The following is a 17,765-nucleotide window of genomic DNA, read 5'->3' on the forward strand; positions in this document are numbered from 1 at the left end:
GTTATAATTTTATAAACTCAAGTCTTCTTTTCTTGTTTGTAGCCTTTTATTGATTCTTTTCTCTTTTTATTATGATATACAATCTTATTATCTGCAACTCAAAATAGTTTTATCTCCTCCTTTTCCATTCTTTTGTGTGTCGCTTTCTCTTGCTTAACTGCATTGGCTACATAGTAAAGGCAACATAGTAAAGAGAATTCTTGTTTCTCCCTCTTCATCCCTCTGTAAATCTGATTGTCTCTATCCATCTCTCTATCCATCATCTCTCTATATTTATCTATATCTGTCTACATATCTGCTAGTGTTTTGTAGTTTGTTTTCTTGCACTTAAATCTCTGGTCCATTTCATGAATGTGTCTAATTTTGGCCTTTCCCACATAGCAACCTGGATTTCCTAACAACTTCCGTGTTAAATAATTAATGAAACAAGAAGGGTATATCTTCTTACTTTGTAGATCAGACTGTGATATTTTGGTGTGGCTCTGTTAACACTCTGAATCTTGGAGATCTAGTCATCTTGGTTCCCTTTGCCTTGGCCCGTTTTGCATCCAGTGCTCCTCACCAGGATCTGTGCAGGTTACACCTAAACATCAGGGCCCCTCTGCTGCCAGTGGCTAGGCACTGGGAAGTTGGGTCATAGTGAGAGCTGGTAACTCAGCTGTCCAAGCTGAGGTGGCTGAGCTCTTAGAGAGAATTGAAGGTTTTTCAACTAGAGTCTTATGGACAAGCAGAGCACTGGAATTTGTTCAGTGTCCAGTGGTCACCTATCAGAGGTGGTCCCATGGGTTTAAAATAATAATAGAAAATCAGACTTCCTAATTCAGAGTTCAAAAGAAAAACCAGTTACTCACTGTGGCTGAATTTCTCAAAGCCTGGGTGTAGAGAGGGATTGTTAACTTGGCCATTCCATTCCACCTAAGGAAGGTGTCTCTTTCCTGGGGTTAGAATCCTAACTGCCCATCCTTATCTTTAACTGCTGTCATTTTCCCCATGGTTGCTTTTACATTTCTAAACTTAGCAACCTGTAGAAAAAAACTCTGTGTATGTGCTGTTTTCTTTGTAAGACTGAGCAGCCTGATTCTATCTTAGGCCCTCTCCCTTGCTAGCTGCCTATTTATAAGACAAGTTGCTAAACTGGCTCTTGTAATGTTAATTGTTCAGATACTTTGTTTGGATGCAGGTGACTTGAATGCTCATCAGACTATGGAACTGAATACATTGCAGGCAATTTCTTGTTTTCTATGTTCACTGTAAATTTTCTTCTTCTTCCTTCCTACCACTTTGCTCATTATTGTTGCTCTCCTCAGAGCAGAAAGTCTTCTTTCTCTCCCATTGACCTCAAACGAGACTCATCCCCAGTGCCGTCACTGTCACCTCTTATTGATTAAGTGTTTCTATTTCTAATGCCTCTGTCCCTTTTCCCAACCTTCCTCACAGTTATAATTATTTTACTCTCCCTTGGAAGCATGGTAGCTTTATAACCAATCTTCATCCTTTTGTTAGGGAGAGGTCTATTATAAATTATCAACATAAACACTGTAAAATTAAGGTAAATATCTCATTGTTTAATTAGGGAGAGATATATTTTATAATAAATATATTTTTAGGCTAAAGGAAAAGGTTTTTTAAACAAATGCTAGAATACTAAACTGTTTTCTAATAACCTCTCAAGTATTTCAATGCATAAGTAAATTGCCCGGAGCCTCTCATTAGAGAACACCCTTGTCGAATGTGTCATCTAGGTATACGAATTGTTGAATTTCTGTAACAAGTGATGGACCATGGTAGAAATCAAGGGGCAGCTTGAGGCTAAGGATTAATACAATGACTCTGTTACTTCAGAAACTGGTACAAACCCAGTGAGTGCACTCCTAATGGCAGGCAGGATGCAAGAACTCTGCTTCATACCTTGTTTGCAGAAAATTATTTGCATCCACAGCCTCCCCTTTGCCGGGAGTGATTCCCTGACTACTCAGGCCTTCCCATTTGTTACCTGATGCTTCCAGCTATGGTTAAGGCCCAGCCCCAGATCCCAGGGTTTTGCTTTAGGCCTGCAAAAAGGCCTGAGACTGGCTTTCCTCATTTCAAAGATGGCAATGGCTGTCCTGGTCTCCAGCCGCTGGCTGACAGCGCTCCCGGAGTGCATCACAGCGGTCCGCCCCTCACCCAGTTCCTGAACTACCGCTCTGCCCTTCCCGCGGTGCACTGTCCCGCCAGCCCAACCCCTTCTGTACCTTCCTCAGGCCACACCACCGCCATCCATCCTCCACTCCCTCCTCTACAGCAGACAACCCAGCTACTTTCCAAGTTTTGATGCCTGTCAATCAGTTACATCGCTCTGCTCACGTAGATTTACGACCCTTTATGAGCCATGTGCGGGAGTAACTGGTGCTGGTGCCTTCGGAGAGGCTGAGAGAGGGAGAGCTGGGGAACTCGGGACCACACGGTGTAGCCCTCTGGTTTTCTTCAGGAGGCCCAGCAAGGCCACCCAGATGGCCTGGGGTCACAGAGTTAATGACAGCAGGACCAGGTTTCTCCTAGGTTCCCGCCTTCTCTCAGTGCAGGACCGCACCTCGCTGGAGTCTCTCCTGATTTAGCAGTTCTCCCTCTGGGTAATAATAGAAGCCTGAAAGCAAATGTCTAAATGTGGGACATTATCTAAAATTAACTTTGCACAACCACAGTCCATCCAATTTCAAGAAGCTGTGAACTTCCATTCACTTGAGTTGTACTTTCACGGGTACGACTTTGGCCAAAATGAATATTTTCACTTCTGAAGATAAACTAGACACATAGAAAGGATCTCCTTCTCCAAAAAGAGTCTGGGGAGAGTGAGGAGCACCAATCTCACCTGCACCTGGCAAGCCTGGCTAAGTGTATCTGTCATCCAGAAAGATCGCTTCTTTTTAAGGGCTTAACAGACCTAGCCGCCCACTGAGGGTTTGAAAACATCCATTCTACTTAGGGGATTTCTCGTTTCTCTGCGATGAAGTTCAGGACCCATATTAGGCTTTTTAAAGTTTGTTAAGTTAGATACTACATTCTTAAAAACTTATACCAGCCTTTTAGAAGTGAGAGCTTTCCAGGGTCCAGGGAAAACAGTTCCATGCTTTTCCATCACCCTCCCAAAAAGGTGAGTAGATGATCATTACCTTTCTCTCATGTACTTCACGAGGTGTTTAGTTTTGAAATACTGCTTTTATAATTTCACATCAGGATATTTTGGAGGGTCCTCTAAAGCATTGTAATTTTCTACCTAGTGTTTTACTGTGGGGATGAATAATTTAGAATATTTTAATAAAACAACAGGTCCCTGTGATGTCTTAATCAAGATAAAACAAGCAAAAAGATATGTTTTCAATAATTCCATCACAAAGTGAATTGGATGTGACATGCCCAATTTTCTAGAATTGCTATTGAAGAGCACATTAGATTTTGCAAAATATGTGATTATATTTTGACAAAGAAATTAAAATCAATAATTTCATTATATTTTAAATTTAAAAGAAATAAGGGGGAAAATTCAGCACATATGTGGGGTTTTAAAAAGATTAATGTCAGTTTTGTGACCAGAGAGCTGTGTTTGTGTATTTAGATATCTGTGTAGCTTGGGTTACAAACACTAAGAAGGCTGCTGACTCCTAATTTGAAGTTGACTTTTATTTCATTGGGAACAATTCGAAGTATTGACCAGTTGCAGTGTGAGGTCACCCTACGCAACTTCAAAAGAAACTGCATAGCTGGGGTCTGCATGCTGGTATCGCTGAGGAGCAATCCCTTAGAGAACACAGTCACAGCCACTGATGGCTCCAGGGAGCACAGCACAGAGCAGGACTTGCAAACACTTACAGTATGGTGAGCCATGCTCCTTTTCTGGTCTCCTGGTGTGCTGGAGAGTGCTTTCATGTGAGCTAGGACTGTTCCTAAGGAAGTAAGAGCAGGGTCACAAAGAGGGCACGAATCATAGACATCTGTTGTGTAGAGTTTCCAGTTATCTCCCTCATGTAGTTCAGTGATTTGATTTATCGATTTGAACATCTTGGAGATGACTGTTCATTTGACCCAATCAGCATCCTTTCACCCACTCACCCACTATGTGAAGGGTGAGGGAGACTGAGAAATCTGCAAGAATCAGGGACTGGGAGTGGAGATGGCTTCTGAAGGAAGCACCTTCCAGGAGAGATTTAGGAAACCAGAGGAATTTGTGTGCTTGGCACAAGAATACGGAACGCTGGGTGCTGGGGAAGCTTGTAGAAAGAGAGTGAACAGCTCTCTGATGCCAATACTGAGACAGTAGGGTTGTTCTGCTGGCTCTCTCCAGAGTTGACTGGGACAGAGCGGGCTGGAGCTGTGCCTGCACTGGTGAGCGGACATTTTCAGGATGGAGAAGAGTAGCCTGGCTCTGTGTGGTTTTGAGAAACTGCCCACTTCCTCTTTTTGTCACTCTTTGCCAGGATGCACCAGTTGGTGGCTCACAACAGTGTTCCTGAAAGGGCGCTCCAGGGTTCACCTGCAGCAGAATTACCGTCACCCAGGAAGTTGTTAAAACTGAGCATGTTTGGGCCCCATTCCCGACCTTCTGAGTCGGAATCTTTGGAAACAGGCCACATTTCCCAAGGGCATACCTGGAGTCTGAGAACAACAGGAGTGATTCATTTGATGCGCCATATTAAACTTTTCTGTTTCTAATATCTGCTAAGACTTATACAGTACTTTTATTTTATATATCACATTGACATACCTCATCTTATTTTATCCTCACCATCATCATGCGTGATATTGTTAGTCTCACAAACAAGTAAATGAAGGTTCCAAACTTTTAAGTGACTCACTCAATAGCCTATATCCAAGAAGAGGCCCTGGGGCATGAAGTAGGGTCTGCGAATTGCAAATGTGATGCTATTTCTGTCAGTGCCTTCACTCCCTCTCATCCGTTTATCTTGAAGTTAGGTGGCCGACATGTCATCAAGGGAACATGTGTGCCTTAGTCGAGGCCTTGGGTTGCAGCTGACCATAATTGCAGGCCAAGTATGCAGGAGAAAATAAACAGCCCCAGGAGCACAGGTCTTGAAAGTTCAAACCTATAAACCTTAAAGTGATGGGAAATATTACCCCTAGGAGGCTCACAATGGTTCTTTGTTCCGTGGAAGCAAATTACACAGGGATATTGTAAATGGATGCAAATTCAGCTCTGCCATCCCTCAACCCTTCAGGAGCCACTCACTACTCAGTATTATAAGCCACCCTTTATTTTTGTCCTTCTTGTCGTTTGCTTCCTTCCTCTTCCTTTTGACCATTTTGTGACTTATTTATATTTTCATTGCTTCTAGGCGTTGAGAGAGGGATGAAAACAGAGAGAAAAAGGAATGAATATCAGTCCCTGTGCACACACTCCTGAGAGAATAAGAAGCTGCAACCACCACTTTGTATCAGGGTTTGGAATTATTTTTGAGTCTTAATTATTCTTGTCATCTGCTTCCCCTAGTGTCCCAGTACAAGGGACATAAGGATTGCAGTGAAGTGTTGACCTGGCCTCTTAGCAAATACATTGTTACTTGCTCAGAGCAATTGAATTTGATAATTTTTTATTGTTTTTAGACAAACACAGTATGGATTTTTCCCAAACCCACTCAGTTATTCAAGGGTTAATGACCCAATATGTAAAGTTTATAAGCACTTGTGCCTTTGTGTGACATTCCTGTTCTTTACTTTTTAGCATTTCTACAAGACAATATTCATGTAACATTAAACACACACTAATCTTTCTTACTACAGTTATGGCTCTGCATGTCAGCGCTAATGAGAAAAGGTGGTCAAAAAGTATAATTTTTGTTTTCTTTAAACTAAATTTCTGAAATTTTCCTTTTCCTCCATTAACGAAGAAAAATTAGTTAGCTTTACCTACCTTGTAGGAATGTGGGGTTTGAATTCATTCACCTTCAAAAGCCTCTCATTAAGCAGCTAGGTAAGTTGGATAAAAATCTCTTGGTTTCTTTGACAAAGTCCAAATCACAAATTTCTCCAGTAGAAAAATGAGCATAGAAAACAACTCCAAATTGTCTAATAAAGTAGCCAAGCAATTTAGCACAGGGTCAAAGTCAAGAATTACTAGCTCCAATGGATGAATTTGAGTGTCAACTCCTCCTCTTCTCCCTGTCCATCCCTGTGGGAGGTTCTACTGAGCGCTAAAATGGTCCCCAGGTAGGCTGAGCAGGGAGGAAGGGGAGGACAGGGAGTACCCTCCAAACAAATGAGACACCAGCAAGGTGTTCGTCCCCCATGCGCATGCTCCTGAGAGACTTCTTTCATCGGGATGGCATTCAGGTGTTGACCAAGTTCTCTGCTTGGCACATGCTACTGTCCATAGGTTAAAGTCACCTTCATGCCAACAGGGGACACACTCTCATGGCTAGGGGACAGGACAACAGCCTAGTGCTGTCCTTGTCTGTCTCCATAGGCCAAAGGCTAATGCTCACCTCCTTCTGAGAGAAACTGCTGGGCCTGAACCTCCTGTCAGGATGTGAGACTTGGCGTAGCATTTTATCCAAGTGCCTGGAAGGTATTAGAGCAACACTTAGATGAGTCATCTGTCAGAAGAACCCCATTTTTTAGCAGTGGATTTCTTCATGGAACTCTCTCCATTTCATTTTGAGCACATTCTCCTGTTTCTGTGAATTATCCTAGCGAGAGACACAGGAATCAAGCTGGCTCAGAAGAACCCAGGATTAAACAGAATAACCCAGAAAAGAATTTATGACTTCCAGCAAAAGAGCCAGGAGAGAAACGACAGATTCCCACTCCAGCTAATCTCCAAAGGTGCATATTGACTAAATGCCCATCAAAAGAGAGAGCTTGCTATTTGCTGTGTGGAGACAGGTTATTCAGGTATAGACAATACAGCATGTGCAGTCCAAGCGAGAAAGAAAAAGAGACAGACAGAGATAGAGAATGAGGCATGGACAAGAAGGAGAAGAAAAGAAAAAAAAGAGAAAAGCTTTGTCACAAATACTAATATTTCATACTCATTTCAAGTCTATGGCCCAATCAAAATTTTAATCTTAATTTTTGCATACTTAAAATGTCTGGAATGTCTCATATTCTAAATTTATACAAGATTTTCTACTCTATTTAAAAGAAACTCTATCATTACTTTACAAAAGATAAAATTAGAAATATATCAGAAAAATAAAAATCAGAATTGCTACATGACCTCTAAGAAATTTCAGACTAACAGAGTTTTATAAGCTTATACTTTATTTGGAAGAAACATATATTTCTGTAATATGGAAAACTACTTTTTAATATATTTTAAGGATAACTCCTCAGAGGAGAGAGAGAGAGAGAGAGAGTGTGTGTGTGTGTGTGTGTGTGTGTGTGTGTGTGTGTGTAAAATCTTCTCTTTCCATCAATAATAGGGATCATTTACCTCATTTTATTAATCCATGCAATGGGGTAGTAATTGCTGATATAGTTGAAAAACCCCTGGCCAGCAGTGAAAACATAATATTGTAGGTTTAGTATCCCAGGAAAAGTTGAGAGTGAATAATAATCAAAGCATTCAGCCCAGAATAAGAAAAATAATATCATATGGACTTCACACTGCATGATTTTATTAAATCTAGACCTCACGTCTCCATGGCAAGTGGATCCCCAAAGCCCAAACAGCGAAAATGTTAGTGCTTCCTCTGCAAATAAAGTTAACAATATCTAAAAAACAGACCATTTAATCCATTGTCATTGTTCTGCAGAAGAATTTAGTTGTGTCAGGGGGAAGTCTGCTTTCTTTAAGATGTGCAGGCCATCTTCTTGGGGCCCAGAAATCACCTCCTAATAGTAACAACGCACCTGTACAGGACTCCAACTCCAGCGTCGGGAGGGTGGGACCTGCACAGTCCATGCTGGGGTTGATGACAGCCAGGGACAGAATTAGCCTCCTTTTTCCATAGGAGGAGTAGGCGATCATTTTCTTTATGGCTTTTCCTAGTGTTCCCCGAGGAAAAGAAATCCACAACACCCCAGTGTTCACCCTGACACCATCTAAGATAAGATTAAAGGAAAGATGTGGCTGTGGACCTCTGGCTTACCATGAGCATTAAAATTCTGTTCCTGTACCAGGAATTCGAGCTGACTGTGCCCCTCACAGATGCAAAGGCGCCAGATACTGAGTGAGTGAGGATTACTGGATGCCCGACCTTGCAGGCCTCCTTTGAAGACTCCAGGGGATAGAAAAGCATTTCGCCGTTTCCTCTGCTTCCCCTCTGGAGGCATCTGGCTGGGTCAGGTGGCACACAGCCCACACGCTCCCGTTTATTACCCATTCGTTCTGCCTTGGCTTCCCCCTTCCGACTAATTTCTTTCTTGGCCTTCCCCGAACATCTTTATCCAGTACCAAGCAGTATGTTTATTTCTGGGATTTCCATCAGGTTAAAGAAGAAGAGGTTCACACTGGAGACACACCCTGAAAATCAGACATTCTATCATTGCACAAACACATGCTTGTGTGGCCACTGTGGCCACTGCCCATGGTACAACCTTCCTTCATCCACCTCATGCTGACAAAGGTCCTCTGCTTGAGGAGTGGGGTCATGTAGTCATTTCCCAGTTAGCAATCACATTCACCCCTCTCAAGGATGTCATAAAGAACAAGATAGAGCAAGTGGCAAAATACTAGCTACCCTTGCAGTTCAGGCTGTCATCCCAACAGGTCGTGCTCAAGTGGCCACATGAAGTGGGCAATCCCATGACAGTTGTCCTTGGAATGATCTTTTCTTTTCACCAGTCACTTGTGTGGGCTCTCAACTGACCTTCCGGGGTGGCAGAGGGACAGATATTCCCTGGGAGTTGCAGAAGACAATGGGACAGAGAGGGACAAGAATCAGTGGCTGAGAGTCAAGGGTTTGGGGACAGAGCTGTGGCGAAGAACACCCCTGGGCTCAGTGTTCATTTCTGCATGGTCCTCCTGCTCAGCACCCTGTCCTGTGGCCCCCGCTGTGGCTCTCTCTGCCTCGATGGTCTGCATCTGTGACCAGGGCCCCTGAGGGCGTGTCATCTGACCTACCAAGGATGGCCAGCTGCAGAGGCTTTGTAGAGGGGAGAAGATGCTCTCTCTTCCTTCCACGGCTCCTCATTCCACTCACCTGCTCTGGGGGTTGTGATAAATTAGACACACTTTCACTACTGGAAATGCAGCTTCTTTGAACTGTTTCTCCCTGTATTATTACTTCTCAGAATAAGTGTGTGCTCATGATCAAAACCTTCAAAAAGGACATTGCCGTTCTTCTTCCTAGAAACAACTTTTGTTTATTCTTGAAGACAGTCTATGAATACCTGTATTTCTGAGAAATTTATGGGTGCATGCATGGGGCTTTACTTGCATTCCCGTGGATCAGGCCAGTCAGGCAGGTAGGGGACAAGCGGCAGGGCCCTGTGTATTGCCCCCTAGCGTGGCTGTCATGAAGACAGTTGGCCAGGCCTGCAATCTTGGCCGTGGAGAGGCCTGGACCTGGATTTTCCCAAAGAGAGCCACATTTTGTTGTTTTTTAGAGACGGTGGCAATTGTAGTACATGTTTGTTTTTAATAACAAAACTAAAAGCCTACATAGACATTATTCTTTCTCTTGTTTTTTTATATAACAAAATAACTTCAAGTTCAATATATATAGATGTCGATATATATTATAAAAATGGCCACATTTCAATGGTGACTTTCAAACAACAAAAAGGAAGGAAAGGGAAATGGAGAGAAGGAGGGACGGAGGGAGGGAAGGAGGGAGAAAAAGAACACAACAAGAAACAAGAAGCATACCCAGCTATTTATGGTTGCTACCTGTGAAAACATCTTCCTCTGTGAATCTGCATTCATTATTTTTCTCCTGAGGATGACAAAGACAGTGTGACATGGGCCTGTTTTAGTTGTTGCTGCAGAGTCTAATTTTATGGCAGCCAAACCCTGTTCCCTTGGTTATTTTCTGTTTTAAAGAGACCAAAGTTTCTAGGCATCCTCCTGCACCTTCTGGAGAGAAAGAGCCTCTTCTTTTACCACTCGGCTAAGCAAGAGATCACAGTGAAGCCCAGAGGCAGCCGACACTGCTGCCCTACAGCCCAAGTCCTGGCATGGGTTAGGGTGGCACCAGAGGAAGGAGAGGTATTGTTCCCCTCCCTTCCTCTATGGTGGAAAGGGTTTTTCTGTCACAGTCTCCCCCTTTGGTGCTGGCATGTAGCTCCGTGGCAGAACACTTGCTTAGTACACATGGGGCACTGGGCTCCATCCTCAGAACTGGGGGCTAAAATACCAAGCTTCCCCTTCTTTAGAGCAAAGAGCTTTCGAGCAAAAGGCCAGAATTGAGAAGCAGCTCATTTGGCTTCCCTGCATGCCTATCCCTCAGCAAGAGGAAGAGAAGAGCATTCACACAGCTGTGGTCCTAGAGATGCACCTGGAGCCTGGAGAAGGTGGTACCCAGCGGGGCCTGGGCCTGCTGGCCATTGTGTGTAGCTCCCCTGGCCACTGGGGATCAGAGGGAAGCAAGGAAGAGGAGCCCCAGGAGCTGCTGGGCGGGTGGTAGAACACACTTCCACTCTGAACTGAACACTTCAGAGCTGTCCTGCAAGGTTACTGTGAGGAGGACGACACTGGTGTATAGCACCTGTTAGCGAGTGATTGCAGGTCCTACCAGCAGGGCAACTTGTAGTTAATAGGGTTCAGCTCAAGTGAGTATTCTAAATACAACTGCTACCCCAAATTATTTTCCAGAATTATTCAGTTCAAGGAGTGTATCTTGTACTTCTGGAACACTGTCCTACAATCTCGGATGTGCTCATGGCCAATGGGTGCCAGTGCAGACTGGGTCAGCACACTGGCTTCAGATTCAGACAGAAATGGTGTAGACCCCCTGTCTACCATCCAGTTCTGGCATATGGGGCAAGTCATTCTTTCCCTGCCTCAAGGCAAACCATGTGTAGGAACGATCTCTGTTTTGCAGACTTGTGAATGTTGAATGAGGAAGGCATGTGAAATCCAGACATAGTATAATAAGTGCTCAGTAAAATGCTAGGTATCATGTTTTGCAGCTATTAATCATTGATTCAACTGAATTTCAGAACTTGAAGAATCCACTGGGATTATTTAGTAAGCTTATGCCTGCACAGGCCCCACCCTTTGCTTTGTAGGTATACCTCATGTAATTGTGCTCCATTGGCACTTGTTTTTCAATAGCAGATAATCACCTCATGGCTCTGAACTGGAGACCCTCCAGGAAGGATTCTTCACTGAGAACAGTCATGATTCTTGGGAGATCAAACTCTCAACACTGACAGCAGTTTGGAAGTTGACTCCCACCCTCAAGGACGACTGAGGGGTTCAAGACACCAGTGGAGGACTAACTGCAGTGGGGGGAAGTGGCGGGAGGACCAGAGTCAGGAGTGGAGCCCGAGGAAGTTACTGAAATGCTGCAGTCCCACGATCAAACTTCAACGCACGGGGAGCCACCCACACGGACGGGCAAAGAAAAAGATTACTTGCGCTCGTCTACTCTTAGTGAAGACGCCTCCCACGCGGTGGAGAGGACAACAGAGGATTTAGAATGCTGTGCAAACTTGACTGCTGAAACAGTGGCAGGTTTTGAGAGAATTAAATCAAATCTTGGAACGAGTTTGGTGGTTTAATAAATGGTATCAAACCGCATCTCACGCGACAGTGAGAACTTTTGTGAAAGGAAAAGCGGCTTACGCAGCAGGCGTCAGTATCTTCTTTATTGTAAGACATTGTCACGCTGGCCCCACCTTCAGCTGCCACCACCCTGAACAGTCAGCAATTATCCCTGAAGCAAGACCCTACAGCGGCACACAGATTACAAGTCTCAGAATAGTAGCACTTCTAGCAATAAAGTATTTTCAAATTAAGATATAGCATATTCTTGTTTTATATATACTCTCAATATAGCATATGATATTGTATAAGCATAACTTTTTACATGCACTGGGAAACCAACGTATTCATGTGACATGTTCTATTGCAACGTTCACTTTATCGTACTCGCTTTATCGTTGTGATCAGGATTCAGACTCATACTATTTCAGAGCTACCACGCCTGTATAAGTGGGAAACGGGGTCACAGGAAAATTAAGGGATTTGACAAATGTTACAAGGTCGGGTAGCTGCAGAATGAGGCCTGGAATCCAGGGGTTCTGCTGCTCAAGTCCAGGCTCTTTGGCCACTTGCAGCTGTCTTGATGCGAGGCTGAAAGAATGATCCAGCCTTTCTAGGCAGTCAGTGTCTCACGATGGTTTGAAACCTTGAGTGACTGATATTTGAAAGGCTGATGAGACTCAAGGCCAGGTCTTGAATTCTGGTTTTCATCCTAAGTTTTAGCTGACCTTTTTAAAAAAAAAATCCATTTTTCTTTACATGGTAAATTCCTATCGGCCTCTCCCTAGACCCCTCCTGTGTAAGAAAACTGTGCTGCCTTCCTTCCCCACTGTCCTTATTTTTCAAACCACAGTCTGTAGTGAAACTTTCTCTCCAGTGAAACAAAGCAGCTGGCACCTTTAGGGCTCTCCTGTCATTATTATCATTTAACATTTATCAGTGCTCTCCGTGCGCTGGGCACTATAACATGCAGTGGTGAGGAACTTGCCATCTGAATTAGACACAGACAGAGCCACATAAAAGAAAAAAAAATAGAGGCAGAGGGTGAGTGAGAGAAGAGGAGGCTAGAGGAGTTGGGGTCACTGCCACAACTCTTCAAACTCTTGCTGAGCCGGTGGCTTTGCAGGACTTAAGAAAACATATCCAAATTTTAGCAAAATGATAAAAATTACCCCTAAAGGGATTTTGTGAAATAGCAGGGCAATTTTACTCTTTCTTTCTTTCCTTACTTCCTTTGTTCTTTCCTTTTTCCTTCTTTCCTTCCTTTCTTCCATTTCTGCCAGAGATTTAGGGAAAGAATCTTTTTGCACAGAATTGCTCTAAAACCTCTCTCCAAAGCCTTTCCTGTCAGCTCCCCCGAGTCCCCATGGTCCCCTTCTCAGGCACTTTTGGTTTGAACTCAGAGAGACAGCGGGGAGGCCAGGGAATAAAAGTGTGAGGCAGCCGGCACGTCTAATTCCATGACAGACACGTGGCGAATTTAAAGGCCACCCCGGAAGCATCTTTGATCTCTGGAACCCTCTTCGCATTCTATCTCCCCACACAGGGTCACCCCAGCCACCCAAAGCCTGCCCCCCAAAAGTGTGCCCAGTGTTGCCCCCAGACAAAATGTGTCTTTATAACTCTCCCTTGGTCTCCAAATTGTGACTTTTCATTCTGTTCCTATTTTTACTGTATATATTTACACAATAGAATTTGAGAGTGGAAGACAACACCTCCCATGGCTACAGGGAAATATTTAAGCATAAAGCCAAACAGATTCATCATAATAGGAACCGAATCAATAATTGAACACTTTAATGAACTAAAGCACAGAGTAAATAGTGTAAGTATCAACATTTCTAATATCCTCCTGTTCGCGAAGGTTGTCATTGGCTGACTGGAGGGACCCTTCCAACAGAGGGGATGAACTGGGAGAGTTGCCCAGAGTTCTTGTACTCTCAGCTTTAATGGGCCACTTGGTTTTCTCTCTCTTAACAAACAGCAAATAAAAACCAAGAGCCCCCAGTGGTAGGATCTAAAAGGGACACAAAACAGCAAAACTGCAACCCCAACCTCCGAGGAATTCAGATCAAATGAAAGATATTTTTCCATGTGCAATACTGAGTCATAGCTGCTGTCAGGGCTAAAGGGAGAGACATAAATAGCAGATGATACAGGACGGCAAAGGGCTCTGCACCCAGCCTTGAACCAGAAATGACGGGTGGGAAAGGGTACAGGGATATTCTCCCACCTTCTTTGTTTGTTCTCTCTCTCACACACACACCAGGTACATTCAATTCCCTCCTTTCTTTCCAGGGCCTAAAATATTTGATACTGGAGCATTCCACGGAAACATCACTATGTTTTAATTAAGTTGCAATCTAAGTGGCAGATCTCTGGAAGCCAGGTGTGAACTCCTGTGTCATATGGTTCTGCCAAGAAGGAAGGGTGAGATGGACTGGGCATGTGAGAGAGCAAGGGGCAGGAATGGCAGCAGGTAGGGGCTGGCAGACAATGGTACAGACAGTGACCCATGGGAAGAGGGTGGGCAAGGGGACGGAGAAGGAGGGGTTCCACCTGAGCAGAGTTCTGAGAAACATTCAGCCCGATCTTTGTGGATGCCTCCAGCCAAATATTGCCTGTGGAACAAGCAATGTTTTTCTGGAATGTGCCTGACCTAGGATCCATGCCATGCTCGGTTGCTGACTGGGAGCAGCCTGCAGGAGGCACGGGGACACAGCAGAGGGCAGTGGGCAGTGGGCAGAGAGTTGTCTTGAGCCATCCATCAGTTATGCTTCCACTGCAGGAGATCTGAGTTTTCCATCACAATTGCTTGACTCTTCTTTGCTCCAGAGACCATCAAAAGAGAGGATCTGCCAACCATTCACAGCGTTTACCTCTGTTGCATGCTAGTAGCTACCACTTATGCAAGTGCCCGGAATGGTATATGGTTACAAAGTTAAACCTTGAAAAAATCTTATGAGGTTGCTATTAGTAACCTATTTTACAGGCAGAAAATTGAGTTTTATAGATTACTGCTGCACAGCGATGGTTGGTGAAACCAGAATTCAAGCCTGGCTTCTCATTCCTAGGCTACAACATACAGTACTTAGGGATCCACTTCTAGCAGTTCATAGCATAAAATTTGAATTACTTCTAAGTCCTACTACACCATTAGAGAAGAAGCCTTTCACAAAATCATATCAGACTTTGAACTCACCCAAAAAATTTTCTTGGAAGCAGGAAACTCCAACCTCACCACTTATTTCCATTTCCTGAGAAACCAAGGTAGAGTTTTTGCCTGTCTGTTGAGACAATGGCACAGTAACACAGCAAAGCCAATGGAATGCTCTTCTTGGTTACCTGGAGACAATTTCTCATATGCTCACATGCTCTGTCATAATTGATATTCTCCAATCAGAACCTGGCAGCCAAGACCCAGCTCACAGACACTGTGCTAAGAAACAAAAGCAGTCATAAAAGTCCTGGAGTAGGTGTTAATAAAGGACACCAGGTACAGCTGTCCACCTATGGAATACATTCGAAATGGATTCTAATGAAAGAGTTAAAAATGCAAACCCACACTAAATATTTCCATTTCACTAAAAGCCATCAAAACAACAAGCCCATGAAAACCAAGTTAGCTTAATTACAGGGAAAGCACAATCAAATTTGAGTATTAACATGCAGAAATCTGTCATTGCTGATGGAAAAATGTGGCTCTAATATTAGGAGGTTTTCTCTTGAAAAGTCTAAAAGGACACTGTCAGGTTTGACAGGCCTGAAATGAAACACCCACACACACCCCTGTGTGCAAATACTTCATTTCCTATTTTAGAATGGCCTCCTGATAGATAACACCTCACTATCAGTCTTTGGAAATGATCGCAAGTAAAAAACAAATAAATAAAAAATGGAAAGCTTTTCAGCTCAGCTCCCCTGCTAGCTTGTGACAATAGATTTGGCAAGAAGAGTGGCACCCACAATCACCACAAACCCTAGTAATCTACTGGGTCTTTTCCACAGCCAGCTAGGGTCAGGGATTAGAGAGCCATCACCACCCTCATTTTGGAAGTCTCCTATCTTTTCAGGGTCAGAGGGACAGTCTCAAATGAAAATAATAATAATAATTTCTAGAAGAGGCACCTCTCAAAGCTGTCACCCTCTAACTATATCCTCTTTTAAAAAAAATCACTTCTTTTCTTTATGTAGCAATTGGAATGTGTAAGCAGATACATCCTCCAAGCTACTAGAAATGTCTCCAAAGACTACCATAAAGCCTATTCCACTCACACTCCAGTACAATAAAGTACTCGGCACGAGAAAAGACCTTTTTATACTAAGTAGCTAATATTTTAGGTTCTACTTTACCTCATAAAGAAAGCCAAAGAAAAAATGCAATTGAGGGCTTCTGTGTCATGTGGTCTAAATAAAAAGAGCCTCAGCATTACTCCTTTAATTTTTCAATTTCCTGTCCTTGAATACATTCTCAGTTAAACTCCACAGAGCCTTGCCCCCATAGTTTGCCAATCATTCTGCGCCCAAGTATCAAGTGTCTAGTCAGCGCCGCCAGTCCAGGAAAGGAGCACTGCATCAAAGAGTCACTTACTGGCTCAGAAGTGTCTGTCTTCAGTCGTGACTTACAGAACTGAGTTCATATTCTTTAGCCCTGTGCTCAAGGCCCTGCCGAATTTGACCCCAACCTCCCTTTGCAGCCTTTTCTCTCATTACTGTCCTCCAAGACCGGTGCTGTCCAATGTGTAGCCACAATCCACAGGTGGCAATTGGGCACCTGAAAAGTGTCTGCTCCACATTGCTAAGTGCTATCAATGCAACCTACGCCATGGCTTTTAATGCCTTCTTACCCCCAACATGTAAAACATCTCAAATATTTTTCAGTATTCCAGTGATGGCACTTGGGACATATTGAGGTAGATAAAACATTATAAAATTAATTTTAAGGACTTTCTGGTAAATTAGCTTATAGCAAATTTTAGATTGCACATGCACCTTTGACTATTCTATTGGACTATTTACTATTCTATTTGACTCTTCTATTGGACAAAGCTATTTGACTTTGCTTGCTGTGTTTTCACCCCAAAATCGTTATGTTCCAATTTTCTGTTTAATTCTTACCCATCTTTTAAGTCCCTGTTCAAATCTATTTATTATAAATCAGTATCAAAGACTTCATTAAGAAGCCTCTCTTATAGCATTCCACATGCTATCACTTTTCTGTTTTGCAGTGTGCCTCAAGCCCTGTGTAAATGCGCTAACACTCTTGCATATTGCAGCTCTTATGGGGGCTGCAACCATGTCTGAAACATCCTTGTTTCCTGGGATATCTAGAACAATATCATGCACAAGAAAGATAATCAGTAATTGTTTATTAAGGAAATGATGATAAATGAATGGGTTGGTAAATGGATGAATGAAAAAATAGACACATGAATCTAGAAAGTGTATTATTGGCAAAATGATAGAGACACTAATCAATGGAGCAAAACAGAGAGCCCATAAATAAACGAAAGGAACTATTTTCGACAAGGGTGCAAAGATAATTCCGTAGGAAAAGGACAGGACTTTGACATATGAAGGTGCAACAACTGGACATGTATAAATGAAAAGAAATCAACTTAGACACTGACCTTTTACTTTTCACAAAAATTATACAGTGATTTTTCTCATGCAGTATAGACTTGACCATAAAATAAAAAACTGTAAAACTTCTACAAGAAAAGGAGAGAAAATCTATAGGACCTTGGATTTGGAATTTTTAGACACTACACCAGAAGCACAATCAACAGAAGAAAAAAATTGTAATTTGGAAATTACTAAAAATACAAAATTTTGCTCTAGGAAAGACATTGTTAAGAGAATGAAAAGACAAACCAGGTGTGGTGGCACAGGCTTATAATCATAGCACTCTGGGAGGCTGAGGCAGCAGGATCTCAAATTCCATCTCAGCCTGGACAACTTTACACTCAGCAAGACTCCATTTCAAAATAAAATATTTTAAAAAGGATGGAGACTTAACTCTGTGAGAAGGGCCTGGTTTTGCTCCCCAGGACTAAAAGGAGAAAGAGGAGAGAGAGAGAGAGAGAGAGAGAGAGAGAGAGAGAGAGAGAGAGAGAGAGAG

Source organism: Fukomys damarensis, unplaced genomic scaffold, assembly GCF_012274545.1.
Source record: "Fukomys damarensis isolate Sample0158 unplaced genomic scaffold, DMR_v1.0_HiC HiC_scaffold_30, whole genome shotgun sequence".
NCBI lineage: Eukaryota > Metazoa > Chordata > Mammalia > Rodentia > Bathyergidae > Fukomys > Fukomys damarensis.